Below are 18987 nucleotides of genomic sequence, written 5' to 3'. Positions count from 1 at the left end.
GAATAGAAGAATGAAAAATTTTAATTTACAGTTCTGTCATTAATCCTCGTGCAATCTCAGGCCAGTTGCTTAATCAGGGTGCATGTCAAGAAACATTACAAAACACATCAGAAGTGTATTAGAGAAATATGTACCGGAAATCAAGCTAAGCGGACCAAGGGGAATCAGAGCAGCATGATTAGAAACTTGAGTGTTTTAAAAGATCTGTCCTGGCACTTGCCCTTGCCCTTAAAAAAGAATAAAGACAGAAAGAAGTCGAAGCTAATGATGTAGTTTGGAGAAATGTCAAGATGATTCTTCAAAGATAATCACACATAACCTTGGACTGGTTATGTAACTTCTTTGAAATTCAGTTGCTTCGTTTACGAAATGTTGACAATAATGCTTCCTGCAGTACAATTCCTGCACGATTAAGAAAATAAATTTATATACATAGAATAGCACAGGGACTGTCTCTGGGCCAATCTTTTCATTTTAATCATTAGTAACAATTAACCATATGGTTGTAGTTCAACAAACAATTTTACCAGGACTTATGACTGTCATTCCGCCTTCCAGGAGAAAATAGCCAGAATTCCAATATCATGTATCCTTGGTTAATTACCTATCTATGTTTGGTTACATACACACACACACACACACACACACACACGTATATATGCATAATATATGCTATATACAAATATGTGTGTGTGTAGTATATATTATATATATATACACATATTTATAGATATAGACACAGATTTGTAAATATATCCTATATTTTGCTATAAGGGGTTTTAGCCCCAAATCCTTTTCTGGTCTGCTGCCCTGGAAAGCATGGCAAGGTCACAAGCAACCTATGTAGACTCATTTTGTCACTTTTTATTTACAGTCTAGGCTGGAGGCAAGCTGGGAATTTTGCTTCCTCGCTTCTTCCTTACGTCTCAACCTTGTTACAGGTCCCTCACAGCTTATATTTTATCTACCTGAGTGAAATAAGCCAGTCACAGAAGGCCAAATACTGTATGGTTCCACTTACATGAAGAATCCAAAGTAACAAAATTCATATGCTTCTACAGTGGAATGGTGATTGCTAGGGGCTGGAGGAGGAGGAAATGAGGAGTCGCTAATCAATAGCTATAAAGTTTCAGTTAAATGAGATGAATAGGCTCTGGAGAGCTGCTATACAACAGGGTACCTATAGTTGACAATAATGCATTATACACTTAAAAATTGTTAAGAGAGCAGATCTCAGATTAAGAGTTTTTACCAAAATAAAATAAAGTTTAAAAAAGAAGGCCAGGTGCGGTGGCTCAAGCCTGTAATCCCAGCACTTTGGGAGGCCAAGACGGGAGGATCACGAGGTCAGGAGATCGAGACCATATTGGCTAACATGGTGAAAGCCCGTCTCCACTAAAAAATACAAAAAAAAAAAAAACTAGCCGAGCGAGGTGGCGGGCGCCTGTAGTCCCAGCTACTCGGGAGGCTGAGGCAGGAGAATGGCGTAAACCCAGGAGGCGGAGCTTGCAGTGAGCTGAGATCCGGCCACTGCACTCCAGCCTGGGCGACAGAGCAAGACTCCATCTCAAAAAAAAAAAAAAAGAAAAGAAAAAAAGAATTATTTTTCTCAAAGCCTAAAGCCGAACTGTACTAATGCTCTTCTTACGTGGTATAGATTCCTATTAGGGGGTCCAGAGGCAGAACCAATAGAATAAGTGTGTGTGTATATATAGATACATCTGTACTATATCTATATCACAGCTATACTCTAGTTATATCATATCTATCTATATCTGATATGATAGATATGATATAACTAGAGTATAGCTGTGATATAGATATCTATACTATATAGATATCTATATAGATATATAGTGTAAATATAGATATCTATAGATATAGATTTGTGTCTATAGAGATGATATAGATATAGTATAGATATATCTATCTATACACACATATACCCTATTGGATCTGTCTCTAAAAAATCCTGACTCATACACAAATTATTCATATGTAGTAAAAGATTATAGAATACTTGCATTGGTGTGCACATATTCCTTTTCTAGTACACTTTCCTGTGTGTAGTATATCTATAGTATAGGCACACTAATGTATATAGATATAGCATAGATACCTACATCTATCACAATATAGATAGTATATAGATATAGATACTATAGAGAGTATATCTATATTATATATGATATAGATATGATATGTAGTATAGATAACTAAATTTATCATAATATAGATAGCATAGATATGGATATAGATACAAGATCTAGTTACACTATACATATATAGTATAGATATACATATAGTATAGATATCTATATACTATATATTATATAGATTTACTACCTTATATATGGATAATATAGATATAGTGATACATACACACATCTATAGATATAACTATGTCTAAATATTTATAGATATATAGAGAGACAAAGAGGAGAGAGACAGATTTTAAGAAATTGGTCCACATAATTTTCGAGGCTGGCAGGTCCAAAATCCACATGACAGGCCTGCAGGCTGAAGAATCCACAGAAGAGTTACAGTTCAAGTCCAAAGGCACTCTTCTAGAAGAAATCTCTCTCGCTTGGGGGAGGTCAACCTTCTTCCTATGGCCTTCAACTGATAGGATGTCGTGTTACAAATGGCAGTCTTCTTTATTCAAGATGTCAAGGTCTACTGATTAATATGTTTAGATCATCCAAAAAAAAAATACATACATAGAAGCATCTAGAACAGTGCTTGACTAAATATTTGGGTACTATGACCAAGCCAAGTTGACACATAAAATTAGCCACCACAATTTGTTTAATTAAGATATGCAGATAAAACGCTAAAACCCAAACTAATCCCAAGTGCTACAATACAGGAAAAATATTAGTGTCCTTTGAATATTGCCTTCTTCAAATACAATATCATATTATATTACAGCAGAAAACATACAACCTGTTTCAACCTGTTTCTAATGAAAAATTCCATATTTCATTAAAATGCAAAAGGAAGGGCAAATCCTTACTTTAATTCCATTGTCCATATTAAAGAACATAGTATATGATTAACCAGTTAATAATGACTGACCAGTTAATAATGACCGGAGGAACCAATTTTCAAGGCTATATCTATGTGACTTCTGTGCAGTTTAAAAATTAAGGAAAGTGGCAGTACTGATGGCACATTTGTGACTCTCTCCTAATCCCACATAAGAACAGAGCAATGATATTGCAAGAAACAAACAAACAAACAAAAAAAAATGAATAAAACCTGTAGATAGTATTTACTAGAAAACAAGGCCACAAAGTTTCTCCACAAACCATAATATTGAAGCAGGCGAGGTGAATTCACCAACAGCCAGGAGACTTGCATGGTAATAGTATCTGTGTGGAAGCAACAGAGCAAGGGATGCCCGTGAGAACAGAAAAATCTTAAAATATCCTGCAGGTGCTTATTGGAAATCACATTGGTCCAATTTGATAACAGCTGTTAAAACGGGAGAAGTGTTGCCCAATCCAGGAATCAATCAGTGCTAAGGGCCTGAGGTAAGGCTGCAAAGAGAAGAAGTCTGGATCCTACAACTCCTTGAAACTGGCCAGCTTGACTGTCTTCCAGAACAAGGATTTACACTGGGAAGAAACTGATAGTGTAAAATTAAAGTGGAGCAGGAAAGGGGCCAATTAGAGGAGATTAAGAAAATGTGTTGATAGGTCAGGTGCAGTGGCTCAAGCCTGTAATCCTAGCACTTTGGGAGGCTGAGGTACGCGGATCACCTGAGGTCAGGAGTTGGAGACTAGCCTTGCCAACAGGGCAAAACCCCATCTCTACTAAAAGTCCAAAAATTAGCCAGATGCAGTGGCGCACGCCTGTAGTTCCAGCTACGGAGGCTGAGGCCCAAGAATCTCTTGAACCTGGGAGGTGGAGATTGCAGTGATCCAAGATTGCGCCATTGCACTCCAATCCAGTCTGGGTGACAGAGTGAGATTCTGAAAAAAAAAAAAAAAAAGAATATGCTGATAAAAGTGACTGGGCAGGTGATGATAGGGACGGGATGAGGAAAAGAACTGGAAATGTAAGCAAGCCATCATAATTTTGAACACTTTACAAAAACAACAGAAGAAGATGTCTATGAAGTGAGAGAAGCTATCTTAAACCATGCTTTCTTCTAAAATTTTAGGAAACTGATTTCACATAAAAATGAGCAACAGAAAAATATGAAAATCAAATCTGAACAGTGTTACCACAGAAAAGAGGGAGAGAATGAAGAGCAAAATGAAATACCTACAAACAATTACAAAATACAATTACAAAATACCAGAAAGACATGTCCACCGATCAGAGTTCTACAACATTCCATTTGAAAATGAGTTGAAAGACATTAATGAAATGATTCAACACATTAAAGAATAACAAAACTCAAAATTAGAAAAACTCAGAAACAAGATGATAGAACTATTAGAAAAAAAAAGTAGAAAAAAAAGAAAAAAAATAACTTTTGAAATAAAGACTAAATTAGAGGGAACACAAGAAGGAATACAAAGAATATGGTGCCTTAAGAGAAATACAAGATGATTTTTTTAATCAAAAAGAAATAAAGCAAAAGATATGAAAGATTTGAAAAAAAGGGCAAATGTTAACAATAGACGAAGATCTAACATATGGAAACAGGGGTCTTTAAAGAAAACTTAAGCAAGAGAACAGAATAAAAACTAAAATCATAAAAGCATTTTTGAAATTATAAAAAAGAAACTCCATATTAAAAAAGTAAATCACATACCTGAAACTAATAAAAAGATATTTTACTAAAATTACTAAATGTCCTTTAGAAAGAAAGAAAGGTTCTTTCCTCTAGCAAAAACATTTAGTGATTTACAAAGTAAGGAAAAATTAGATTATCATTAGGCACTGCAATAGTGACATTTTATGTTAGAATAAAACAGTTACAAACTAAAGTAATCCCCCCAAATTAAAATATGCATAAATGATTTTTTTTTTTTTTTTTTTTTTTTTGAGACGGAGTCTCGCTCTGTAGCCCAGGCTGGAGTGCAGTGGCCGGATCTCAGCTCACTGCAAGCTCCGCCTCCCGGGTTCACGCCATTCTCTGGCCTCAGCCTCCCGAGTAGCTGGGACTACAGGCGCTGCCACCTCGCCCGGCTATTTTTTGTATTTCTTAGTAGAGACGGGGTTTCACCGTGTTAGCCAGGATGGTCTCCATCTCCTGACCTCGTGATCCGCCCATCTCGGCCTCCCAAAGTGCTGGGATTACAGGCTTGAGCCACCGCGCCTGGCCGCATAAATGATTTTATATCCAAGAAAACTGACTTTCAAAATATGGACCCAAATGTATATCAACACGTAAGAACCCACCGAATATTTTTTTCTGTCAATCTTTCTTACATATCTTACAGAGATTGAATTGCATACAAGCTTGACATAAGGCTGGGTGGTGATAAGGCTATTTGTAGAAGGAAGACTAGCTGAGGTCTAAGAGGCAAAGAATATTGTAAAAGTAAACTGAGGCTGGAGCCGAACCAGGAACGAAGACACAAAGCAAATGGCAGTGAGAATAGCCTTTATTAGGACTTGCGGGTGAGGTTCTGTGGTCCAAAGGTGCGGACTGAGGAAGTTGCACTGAGGGAGGAGGGTAGGAGCTTTTTATAGCCCGAGAGGTAGGGAAGCTGGTTGTACAAACAGGGCGTGGAGGGTCTTGAAACTACTAGGGCAGGAGTTGAGTAAGGGTCATGAGGAAGGGGTCTTTGGAAACTGTTAACTGCAACTGCTGTTTACGAACTTGTGGAATGCAGGTGAGCTGCAGGTCATGGGGGAGTGTGGTTGCCCAGCTGGAACTCTGATGCATGTAAGTCTGTGGGTGTGTACAAGGGTGAAGGGAGTCTTTAACAAAAGGCCTGCTATGCCAGGTAACGCTGCCATGTTGGGTCTAGATTCCTGCCTAACATTCTGACCTCTTTCTAGTAAGAAAATGGGGCGATGTGTTCATCTGGCTGCTTCCTGCTGGTATGGGTCATTGTGGGGTTCTTCGGAGGTCGGAACTTGGGTATAGGGATGGAGCAGCATCTGATTGAAAGTGACCTGGGAGACTTCTTTCATGTGGTCCTGGATGAAGCGGAGACACAGGGAGCTATAAGTAGCAAGAAGCCAATGATTAGTAAGGGGCTTAAAAAGGGTAGGACTTAACCAGCCACAGACGACTGCCACCACCTGAATGAGGGCCTTGATCCGAGGTTTTTCTGGTGGAGTCTTTCCCGAATCTTTTCTAGAGTGAGGAGATTGGTTTCTACTAGTCCTGACTCATTGATGTAGTGTTCGGCTGGGAAGGGGAAAGGAGGGGGTTAGGTTAGAGGAGTTAAAAGGGCTGGGTAAGGGTACCACAACCAGTGGGGGCTTATTCAAGGCTGCACACAAGAAACAACAAGAGATGTTGTGTACCTTGGCCATGTGTACCACTTGAGCCCCTTCCCTGACTAAGGTTAGCCAGGAAAAAGGGTTGCTGCTGTCCTGGGGCTTGCTGCCTGGGCTAGAGCTGAGATGGCTTCCTTCTGTTGTCTGATGTCAGAGGCCAGGCTGACGAGGCTGCTTACGACCTTGATGTAGGCCTTAAAGATCCTGAGTTGGGCCACGGGATAAGACTCACTGTGCCCACCAGTCCTAGGAAGGACAAGATCTCTTCCGCATCCTGAGGAGGCTGGAGAGTTTCAATGAGGCTTATTCTATCTGCTGTGAGGTTTTTTGTAGTGGGTGTGAGGAGTATGCCTAGGTAGGTGACAGAAGGGCTGCAAAGTTAAGCCTTAGCCAGGGTAACCTGATAACCTCCGTCACCTAGAAAATTTAAAAGTGTAGCACTCCCAGGAAGGACTACATAGCAGTAGATCATCTACGTATTGTAGAAGGGTGCTATGGGTTAGGGGGCAGAGGAGGATGTCTCGTGCCAGTGCCTGTCCAAAAAAATGGGGTCTATCTCGGAACACTTGAGGCAAAACAGTCCAAGTCAGCTGGGAAGAAATATGAGTGTCTGGATCTTCCAATGTAAAAGCAAACAGAAAGTGGCAGTCTGGGTGTAGAGGGATGGTAAAGAAGGCATCCTTCAGATCAAGGACAGTGAAATGGGTGGTGTCAGGGGGAACACGCGAGAGGAGTGTATATGGATTAGGAACAACTGGAAAGGTAGGGACTACTGCCTCATTGATGAGGCGTAGGTCCTGCACGAGATGATAGGCCCCAGAACTTTTCCATACAGGCAGGATAGGAGTATAGCATGGTGAGTTGGCTGGAACTAGAATGTGCTGTTGGAGCAGTCGTGTAATGATGGGTTTTAGTCCTTGTCAGTGTTCAAGGGAGATAGGGAACTAGGGTCTAGAGGGGAACTTGGAAGGGTCTTTTAGCCAGATGCAGACTGGAGTGTGGTGCTGGGCAATGATTGGGGTGGAGGTGTCCCACACCTTAGGGTTAATGGGGACTGGAAACGGGAGTTGGGGGTCAACGTGGTGGGGTTTGTCAGGTGAGAGACGGGGGAAGAGGAATGCGAGGTGTGGGGAGGGGTTGGGTGGAAGTGAACTGAGGCCCCTAGCTTGGAGAGGAGATCTTGTCCTAACAAGGGGACTGGGCACGAAGGAATGATGAGAAATGAGTGCAAGAACAGGGAGCCATCCAGGCGGCAAGAGAGAGGAGGAGTCTAGTGGTAGGTGGAGGGAGTGCCGTCAATTCCCATGACTGTGACAGTGGAGGGGTGGCTGGGGCCACTGAAGGAAGGCAAAACAGAGTAGGTAGCCTCCGTGTCCATAAGGAAGGATATGGATTTACCCGCTACCTGGAGCACAACCCTGGGCTCAGGGAGAGTGAGAGGGGCCCCCGAGTTTGGGCCTCTTCACTTTTCTTTGGTGTCGAGGAGCTGGAAGGCTCTTCCAATACCTGGAGGAGGGTCGTCATGTGGAGGCGCAGCAACCATCCTTAGGCCAGGGCAGTCTGACTTCCAGTGGCCCATCTGCCGACAGTTCAGACAGGAGCAGGTTGGCTTCTTTGGGTTGGGGCACTGCTTGGCCCAGTGGCCATCGTTGCCGCACTTGAAGCAGGCATCAGGTGGCGCTCGGGTAGTACCTCCTTTCTGGGAGCTCCTGGAGCTGGCTGGTCTCAGGGCTGCTACCAAGGCCTGGGTTTGGAGTTGTACCTTCTGTTTTAGCCTGGCCTGTTGTTGGGCCTCAGCTGCATCCTCTCTGGAGTTGTAGACCTTGAAGGCCAGTTTGACTAAATCCTGGATGGGAGTTTGAGGGCCTTCCTCTGCCTTTTTTAATTTTTTTGGACATCAGGGGCCGACTGAGAAATGAAAGTGCCTCAGTCAGCCAGTTAAGAAAATCGGCCGGATTTTCATCTGCACCTTGGACTACCTCCTTTAACTTATTAAAATTGACTGACTTATTGGAGGCTGCCTGCATGCCAGCAAGAAGGCACTGGACCATCATATCTTGGCAGCGGCGGCCTGCCTGACCAACCTGCTAGTCCTAGCTGGGCTCGACTGAGGGCACTGCCTCAGTGCCAACTGGCATGGCGTGGTCAGTTAAATGAACCTGGTCAGCATGCTGCCTGGCTGCCACTAGGATATGCTCTCGTTCCTCAGGGGACACGGTTGAGGTCATAACGACATGGGGATCATGCCAGGTGAGGTCATACGCCTGGCACAGGTATCTGAACTCTTTGAAATACCGAGTGGGGTTGGCTGAAAAGGAGCCTACATGCTCTTCAATCTTAGACAGGTCTGCCAGCGAAAACAGCACATGGACCCGGACTACTCCTTCAGTGCCTGCCACCTCTCACAAGTGACACAGGAGGTCGGTCCTGGACTGAGTATGGGCTGAGACAGGCGAGGAAGGGGAGGAGGTGGAGGTAGGGGAGACAGAATCTGTTGCGTTTGGTGAGGGCACAGGAGGGGTGGAAGGGAGGGGAGGGGCTGACAAGGACAGGGATCATAGCAGGTCAGGCTAAGGAGGAGGTTGGGCGGGAGACCGGAGGGGTGGCCGGGATAGGGTGTCAGGAGGCTCAGAAAAAGAGGAGGAATCATCCCTCTCCTTGCTCGAGGGAAGAGACTTTGCGAGTAGGACCTGAGCTAACGAGCATTGAGCGCAGAGATCTGGGTGAGAACACAAGTCCTAAAAGGCTTGAACATAGGGTATCTCATGCCATTTGCCTAGTCTCTTGCAGCAGTTGGTCAGATCCGTGAGGATGTTAAAATATAGAGTGCCTTCTGCAGGCCACTGAGACTGATTATCCAATTTATATTGTGGCCATGCTATTGTGCAGAAGAAAATGAACCGCTTTCATTTTATGTCTTGGCTGAGACTTAAAGTCTGGAGATTTGCCAAGAGGCACCCCAGAGGGGATTTTTGGTTTGGTTTGGACTGGGTAGTTCCCATGGTCTCAAGGCAGGCAGTCCGGAGGCAATGGGAGCATCCTCTCACTGCCACACGGAGTGCGGGGTATGGTGGCTTCCGGGGAGGTTGGACGTCTCCTAGTCCCCAGTGCCAAGGTCACAGTTGACCGGAGAGAGCCCCTGACGTGCCTGCGCATTTCAGACAGGGACTCCTGGAGGTAGCCTTCAGGACGGGGGGGAAACTTAACCAGCAGTGATTGAATTGAGACTTATATTTGGTGAGACGGCTCCAGGCTTGCAGAGGGGATCCCGGCTCAGGGAGAGGAGAGTCTGCCCGACCTAGCAGGGGTCCAGGGAGGGATATCCTCCCGGGTTTCAGCACCAAATGTAAAGGTAAACTGAGGCTGGAGCCAAACCGGGAATGAAGACACAAGGTAAATGGCAGTGAGAATAGCCTTTATTAGGACTCACAGGTGAGGTTCCCCAGTCCTAAGGTGCGGGCTGAGGAAGTCGCACTGAGGGAGGAGGGTAGAGGCTTTCTATAGCCCAAGAGGTAGAGAACTGGTTGTACAAACAGGGCCTGGGGGGTCTTAAAACTACTAGGGCAGGAGCTGAGTAAGGGTCACGAGGAAGGGGTCTTTGGAAAGTGTTAACCGAAACTGCTGTTTACGAACTTGTGGAATGCAGGTGAGCTGCAGGTCATGGGGGATTGTGGTTGCCCAGCTGGAACTCTGACGCATGTAAGTCTGCGGGTGTGTACAAGGGTGAAGGGAGTCTTTAACAAAAGGCCTGCTATGCTGAGTAACGCCACCATGTTGGGTCTAGATTCCTGCCTAACAAATATAATATGAAATGGCTATATGTTCAGGTAATGTGGGTATGGTAAAACTATTACAATGGGGAAAGAATCAGGAATTCATATTTAAGGAGATGTTATTTTGACAGGGATAATATTAGTACAGTTATTCTCAGATGAGTGTGTGTGTAATGATGGATAAAGTAAACGAATAATTATGGGATAGTCTGATTCAGCCATCTCCTGTGTCCTTAAAAAGCAGATTTCTTAGTGTGAAAGAAAGGAATAAAGAAGTAATATAGACTAGATTAAGAAAAAAAACTTCATACTTCTAAATTTGACTTAGAATTATCAGTATGAACTTGAGTTTATCATATATACATATATATGTATGATAACCGTATATGTGTATGTTTATGTATGAATTAACAGTTATGTTTTCTAGCCTGGCCACTCAAAAGGCCTAGAAGCAACAACCAACACAATATAATGAGACTCTCTAGCATCCAAATACCTTGTGGTCTTAAAATGCTTTTTTTCCAAGTTATTTCCCAATGCTATTTCCTTCTTGAGGAAATGGTTAAATCCATTTACAAAGCAGAAAATGTGCAAGATGAGCCTGAACCTTCTTACAACTGCTAAAGAGATAACTGTTAATGACAGTAGAGTACATGAGACTAACTGAGGCAACATGAGCTTCAAAACAGGGAACTGCAATGCATTGGATCCCACCAAATATGGTAAAATCTATTGTAAATAATAATTTAAAAGACAGAAAATGAATTGGTCCCCTTTAGAAAAGTCAGCAAGCTAAAAATTGAAGAATCACGCATTTATTTTATTTTTCCTATGTGAATTTTACCACTGGGTTACTGAGTAATAGATGAGGAAAGCATAGTTTTCTAAAAATCCATATAATACATGTAATTAGTCCAATTAACACATGAGAAAGGAATTATAGAGCTGGAAAATTACCATTTTGCAACTCTCAGTGAATAAATGAATCATAGAGCATCAGCAGCTGCTAATTATACAATAAGTGGGACAACTAGGCATTACGAGCCCCCACTGGGAAAACACATTGCCCCACAGTCTTGAGAGTAGTATTAAACCTGAGCCTGATGAGGACTTTTAATCCCGCAGCCAAATCTCGGGATATACAGGGCACTGAGAAACTTGTCAAATAGTCTCATGGCATCAACAACATTGAAACTAACCATCTAAATGGGCAAGACTAAAGAAGATTGTCTAGAAATGCATATTTGGATGATAAAAACATGAGGAAGTATCGGGAGAACCCGCTCCTGATGTCTAACATGGGTTCTTTTCTATTTCCTAACTGTCTTGGCTGCTTTGAGAAATAAAGGGAAAGAGCACAAGAGAGAGAAATTTAAAGCTGGGTGTCCGGGGGGGGGGGGGGACATCACATGTCAGCAGGATCCTTGATGTTTCCTGAACCGTAAAACCAGCAAGTTTTTACTAGCGATTTTCAAAAGGGGAGGGAGTGCCCGAATAGGGTGTGGTCACAGAGATCACATACTCCACAAAGTAATAAGATATCACAAAGCAAGTGGAGGCAGGGCGAGATCACAGGACCACAGGATGGGGTGAAATTAAAATTGCTAATGAAGTTTCAGGCATGCATTTTCATTGATAACATCTTATCAGGAAATAGGGTTTGAGAGCAGACAACCTGTCTGACCAAAATTTATTGGGTGGGAATTTCCTTGTCCTAATAAGCCTGGGAACACTGTCAAGTCTTTGAGCCCAAGCCAAGCCATCACATCCCCTGTGACTTGCACATACACTCTCAGATCGCCTGAAGTAACTGAAGAATCACAAAAGAAGTGCAAATGCCCTGCCTCGTCTTAACTGATGACATTCCACCACAAAATAAGTGAAAATGGCCGGTCCTTACCTTAAGTGATGATATTATCTTGTGAAATTCCTTTTCCTGGCTCATCCTGGCTCAAAAATCTCCCCCACTGACCACCTTGTGACCCCCACTCCTGCCCGCCAGAGTACAAACCCCTTTGACTGTAATTTTCCTTTACCTACCCAAATCCTATAATACGGCCCCACCCTTATCTCACTTCGCTGACCCTCATTTCAGACTCAGCCCACCTGCCCCCAGGTGAAATAAACAGCCATGGTGCTCACACAAAACCTGTTTGGTGGTCTCTTCACATGGACGCACATGACAAGCACCACAGGAGGCAGGGCTTTTTTCATCCCTTTGGCATCCACCATAAAAGACCACAGGGCTTAAAGGGGCCGTCTATAAGCCTACCTTCAGGGCGCATTCTCTTTCTCAGGGATGTTCCTTGCTGAGAAAAAGAATTCAGCGATATTTCTCCTATTTGCTTATGAAAGAGGAGAAATATAGCTGTGTTCTGTCCGGATCACTGGCCACCAATTCAGTTACCTCTCTTGTTCCCTGAACATCGCTGTTATCCTGTTCTTTTTTAAGACACCCAGATTTCACAAGGTGGCCGGTGCCTGTAGTCCCAGCTACTTGGGAGGCTGAGGCAGGAGAATGGCGTAAACCCAGGAGGCGGAGCTTGCAGTGAGCTGAGATCCTGCCACCGTACTGCACTCCAGCCTGGGCGACAGAGCGAGACTCCGTCTCAAAAAAAAAAAAAAAAAAAATGCCTGGATTTCATATTGTTCAAACACACATGCTCTACAAACAATTTGTGCAGTTGACACAATCACAGGGTCCTGAGGCTACATTCATCCTCCTCAGTTTACGAAGAAGATGACGAGATTAAGAGATTAAAGACAGGCATAAGAAATTATAAAAGTATTAATTTGGGGAACTAATAAATGTCCATGAAATCTTCACAATTTATTTTCTTCTGCCATGGCTTCAGCCAGTCCCTCCATTCAGGGTCCCTGACTTCCAACAAGGAAGAAATACAAGAAACTGATTACTGTAAATCAAGTTAATGGTTACTTATATAAGGAGAAGACAAGGATTGTGATTGGAACAGAGGGTACAAGAGGCTTCTGAAGTGACTAACAAAGTTGTTGGTTGCAAGGGTGTTTGCCACATAAGAGCTGTTTAAGGTGCGTATATCTTCTGTGTGATTTTTCTTTATCCATGTTTTATTTTACAATAAGAGGGTGAAAGTTTTCACAATAAAATATGTACTCTATTTTACCATAAGGTTTTGAAAACTCAAAATCAACAAAGCCTAATTGTTCTACTAAATGAATCCATAGTTTCAGATTATGGCTATAAATTCTTACACAATTCACTTGTAATAAGATTTTAAAACTGTGCTTGTTAAGTATCTATAGAAAAATTAGAAAACACATACAAACAAAATAAAGAAAATAGAAATCACTCTTAGCATATCTTCTGACAGAAGTTTTCCTGTGTATATATAGTTTATACTTTTTTCATAAATATTAATAGAATCAGTGTTTGCTATTTTACAATCTACTCCCATTACTGAAAATATCACAAGTATACTTGAATTTTGTTACATATAATTTTGCAATATTATTAAAAGACTGTATTTCTATTGATTTTATTGAAATAAAAACGTATGTTCAGTAAGTCATCCACACCCCATACTTGAGCATTGATGTTGGTCTTTCCAATATTTATTATTGTATATAAGCCTGAAATAATCATGCTTATAGCTAAATATTGGTACATATCCTTAATTTTTTACGGAAGCTAAATTTATCAAAGTGGAATTATATGTCAAGGTATTTTTCTGGTATGAATTGTAAAATTGTAAAATTATTCCTCAGTAAGATTGGGCTAATTTATAGGAGTATTACGTTATTCAGTGAGGTTGATTTTAATGTCAGGGCATTAGGCAAAAATCATGTGCAGCCAAAACCACTCTGGGAAATTATTTTAATATCTCATAAAGTACAGTATGCATGGTTTTATGTAAATAAATTGGAAATAGCATAAAACGCCAATGTAATTTTATTGGAGACACATTCAAGGTGTTCTCTTCATGGCACTTCAGAAGCAATTAAGAACAACATTCAGATTCTAGTTTCCAATAACTTGCTCTTTCCAAAGCTCCTAGAAAATAAGATATTTCTAGACCCTGCTTACTTTATTTATTTTTTTTTTACCATATTTGCCACATTTGGATTGTGATGGTTTTTAAAATTATGAGCTTCCCCACTAAATTAACAGATCTTTGAAATCAGAAAAAAGTTCTAATTCTTTTTATAATTACCTCAGCATCTAGCCTGAAGTGAAGCCACCTGGAAGAATTTACATAGTAAATAAATATTCACTCGAGTCATTTCTATATAAATATTATTGCAAACATTTTGAACACTTACTTTGTACCAGGAACTGCGCTAAGTTTTCTCCTTCCATTATTTCATTTAATACATTATGATATTTGTATCATTATTATGCCAATTTTACAGAAGTAAAATCTGTCTTAGTAAGTAACAGAACTAGAATTTATACCTGGGCTGTTTGACCCAAGTTATAACCAATTCTTCTGTTATGGAGAACGTAAGTGCTCATTTAGTCTTTTGAAAAAGAATAATAATGTTTCTGCTTACAGCTTATTTTCACATAATTCTGTGGGATTTTGCCTTATCTTTTTAAGATTTACTAAATTTAAAGCTGCCTAAAATCAAAGTGTGGTAACTGGTTGAATTCAGGAAAGCTATTTATTTTCGGGATATTTAATATTAGTTTGGATCAGTTTTTCATTTTGCATAGTTATATACTTGGATTAAAGCTAATTGTGGTTGAACTAGCCTTAAATATTTGCCTCTTGTACTGTCAGCTCAGAGGTAGGCAGAACAAATATCACCAGATGAGGTGAAAAACTAAGGACACATCACAAGTGAAGTAATTACTATCTAGTACCTTCTTCAGAATTCTGACTACAAGTTGATATTTAGGAAAATTTATAATCTACTCATAGACCACAGTAATTAATATTTCTTCCTGGAAGAGAAATTTAACAGAAGATAAAACAACATTTTTTGTGAAATATTTCTGGTACCTTTACTTTTACATCCTATAGAGTCACATCCTAAACAGAAATTCAAGTCTAAAATCGGTATAGATGGTTAAAAATAAAAATCTACCATAGTCAAAATTAACTCTAAGACCCTGTTGTGTGTCGAATTTTGTCCCTCTACCCCAAAATATGTTGAAGTCCTAATTCCCAGAACCTGTGAATGGAAGCGTATTTGGTAACTAAGGTCTTTGTAGATTTAATTAAGTTAAGATGAAATCATTAGGGTGGGTTCTAATCAAATATGACTAGTGTCTTTATCAGTGGAGAGAGACAGCTTGGCACAGGGAGCAGAGCACATGACAGTGGAGGCAGAGATTGGAGTGGTGCATGTACACATCAAGAAACACCCAAGATTGCCAGCAACACCAGAAACCAAGAGAAAGGCATGCGGACAGATTCCCCATAGAGAGCACGGCCCTGCTGACACCTTGATTTCAGACTTCTACTCTCCAGAACCGTGAGAGAATATATTTCTGCTGCTTAAAGACACCCAGTTTGTGGTCCTTTATTTTGACAGCCCGAGAAAACTCATATAGATGCATACAGAAGCCCTGCTTTAGAGAATAAAGTACCAGCCCCAAATTACAAACATTCAACACATGCATTTGTTTTCCAGTTAGATTTGGAGTGTGTCACTGTTCCTCCATTGAGCATCACATCTAGTGGTTAGCTTGTGTTTTGGAACCAAGTTGGATGAAAAGTAGGTAAGTATTTCCTAGCACTAAATTACCTTTAATATGGTGAGCTATATACACTCCGAGGGGAATCAAGTAACATGTCTCTTCCCAAGTTCATCCCTGTTGACTGGTGAAAAGATAAGCTGAGTCTCCCATACTAAAAACATTATATCTCCTTTTCTCTCTTCCTCATCTGGGCAGTACAGTGGAATCTGCATAGGTGAGATCCACTATTGTGACATTTCCACAGTATCTTGTGCTTTATACTTCATTTATTTTAGTTGTCTCATAAGAATATGATTTATTATAATTGTTTCAGTTTTTTGAGAGTTTCAAATATATGCTTTTCACTACCCTTTAAATTGCCTAAAATTTAAATTTAAATTTAGGAGGATATTACATATAAAACAAGTTTTTTTGCTCATAAAACTATCTTTCTTGGTTTATTGAGTATAGACATATGGTTCATTCGGGCAGATAATACATACTAATTTAATTTACTTTTAAATCTGTGTAAATGTAGTTATAAATGGAGCTGTGAACTGCTTAACTTTAAGGAATTTGCATCACATTTTTATCTCATTTCAGAAAAGGCAAAACTGGGAACAAAAATTACCCTCAATATAAAAAGAAATTTAAAAAGTGCCTGTTGGAGTAAATGCCTTCATTTTGACACTCATTTATAGAAATTGTTCAATTTATAAGGAAGTGGACGGGCACAGTGATTCACGCCTGTAATCCCAGCACTTTGGGAGGCCGAGGCGAGTGGGTCACGAGCTCAGGAGTTCAAGACCAGCCTGGCCAACGTGGTGAAACCCCGTCTCTACTAAAGATACAAAAATTTAGCTGGGTATGGTGGTGCGTGCGTGTGGTCCCAACTACTTGGGAGGCTGAGGCAGGAGAACTGCTTGAACCCACTTGATCATGCCATTGCACCCCAGCCTGCGTGAAAGGGCAAGACCCCATTTGAAAAAAAAAAAAAAGAAAAGTGAGGGTCAAGAACGTGTTTTTAAAAGAAACATCCTTTGACTGCTACAGAGATAAATACATGCTACTTGTAGACTGCATTTCAACATCAGACCTTTGAGATCTGGTTTGGAGGACAGAAATGCTTTCACCAAATTGTACAGCAAAAGTCAACATACAAAAGCCTACAAGAAGTCACTTGATTCTTCACTTCCTGGTGAAGAAGCCAGGGTCCCACAGAAGCAAAAATGTGTCCTGTTTAATTTATAAGCTACAGTGCGTAACTTATCTTCATTGCACATGGCCTTAAGATTCCAACAAAGCTTTTACATCAAAACTTCATATCCATGCCCTTATAAATATTTTTATTTAAAATGGAAGCAGTAAAGGAATGCATTGTTGAATATTTTATTCATCTTTCCAAATACAAGTTTAAAATATAAATACTCCTAGTTTTGAAGCAAAAAAAAAAAGTAAAGTAGTTAATTTGTTTCATTTCCTTATTTTTAAACACTACTACTGAAAGGACACAAAGATAGATGTGTACCCGCCACCCCCGCTACACCCTTTGTTCTGCTCTCTAATCTTTGCACATACCAGAGATTTCATAAGTTCTGTGAGTACCTGTTTTTCTGCATGTACCAGAGATTTTGTTTTGCACATACTAGAGATTTCGTAAGTTCTGTGAGTACCTGTTTTTCTGCACGTACCAGAGATTTTGTAAGTTCTGAGGCAAGGTCACAAGACATGTTTAAGTAAGATAAACTCTTGCTGCCATAAACCTGCTCTCCCACCTCAAAGGTTGAACCGAAATATCAGAAAAGGCGGGAACCAATCATAGTTAGCCAAATCGCCTTGTTCAAACACTAGCCAATCATATATCTGATTTGTATAATAACTCTATGCCCACTTTTCTTAGACTATATAACACTGCTCGGAGCTCAGTGGGGGAGCTCTCCTGCCCGTCTGGTTTCGCGAGCGAGTGAGAGTTCCAGGTTCGAACCTGTAATAAAGATCCTTGCTGCTTAGCTTTGACTCTGGACTCTGGTGGTCTTCTTCGGGGAATAAACGGTCTGGGCATAACACTACAGATTGATATTTTACTGTCAATGCTCAAACCGGGGGCACCACAAGGATTATTTTCCAGTCCTTTTCTGCATGGCTTTCTTTTTCCATTTTCTGATAAGGTATACAGAAAAGCTAAATGAAAATATGTGATTTTATGATTCGTTTTCTACATCCACATTTTTTACTTGCAAATTAAGTCAGCAGAATTCAACTTTCCAACAGGTGGAATTTAACTTACCATTTCATTTTGTTCTAAAGATTTTCTTTAAGAATCCGATACAGCTAATAATTAACGGATTAATTTCAGTTGTCCCCACTTTCCTAGTCTCTGAATTACACCTAATTTGTTTAATAATCTGCCCTCCCATGCATGGGAAGTTAATATTCAACTGTGTTAGGAAAATTTGTATGTTTTCTCTATAATATAGCTTATTTACAGAGGATACCTTTTCAGAGTTTATAAACATTGAATGCCTGTACTTTACCATATGATCAGATTTTTAACCATATAGATATTACTTATATTTTCCTCATTTTACCAAGTGACTCTTAGATGCATATAACCAAAGAGATTTATCAGAGAATGATTACATAAGGTACATATATGACCACTTAATCCCTTCAAGCTTTTATGAAATTTTGCAGAAATTAATTTTTATGTACTATTGCTGGGTGGAGTATTCTCACCTTTTCTTAGCACTCCAGGATATCCACAAAATATAAAACAAACTATCCTTCTGCACTGTTATACTAAAAAGTTTAATTAACAGAAAATACTACATAACATATACACCTAGTATTAAGAGTCGAAGTCCTTATTCTCTTCTGGAAGAATGTCAAAGGCTCCTCATGTTCCCTCTATTTCTGGTGACTCTTTTCTGCAAGCCCTGACACAGCAATCGCATTGATCTCTTTAAAGTAAAACACCTTCAATGCCTCCCTATTGTTTAAGTGATGAAATAAAATTCTAAATAAGTATTCAGATGCTGACCTAACCTGTGAAAATTTACTCTACAAAACTCGTTCCTCTCAGCACCTGAAGGTTTTTGTTGTTGTTGTTTCTTTTCCTTTTTCTTTTCTTTCTTTAAA

General features: G+C 40.4%; 1 long non-coding RNA gene across 1 annotated transcript; it reads left to right on the top strand.

The window, feature by feature from the left end:
• Positions 1 to 8553: 8553 nt before the first annotated feature.
• LOC105492601 (uncharacterized) lies at positions 8554 to 17955 on the top strand. The gene is made up of 4 exons (XR_011609725.1): positions 8554 to 8661; positions 13040 to 13235; positions 15804 to 15891; positions 16453 to 17955. It is a non-coding gene; the product is annotated as an uncharacterized lncRNA (long non-coding RNA).
• Positions 17956 to 18987: the final 1032 nt, after the last annotated feature.

The sequence above is a fragment of the Macaca nemestrina genome, chromosome 11, assembly GCF_043159975.1.
Source record: "Macaca nemestrina isolate mMacNem1 chromosome 11, mMacNem.hap1, whole genome shotgun sequence".
Classification (NCBI taxonomy): Eukaryota; Metazoa; Chordata; class Mammalia; order Primates; family Cercopithecidae; genus Macaca; species Macaca nemestrina.
This window is presented reverse-complemented; position numbering and strand designations above follow the sequence as displayed.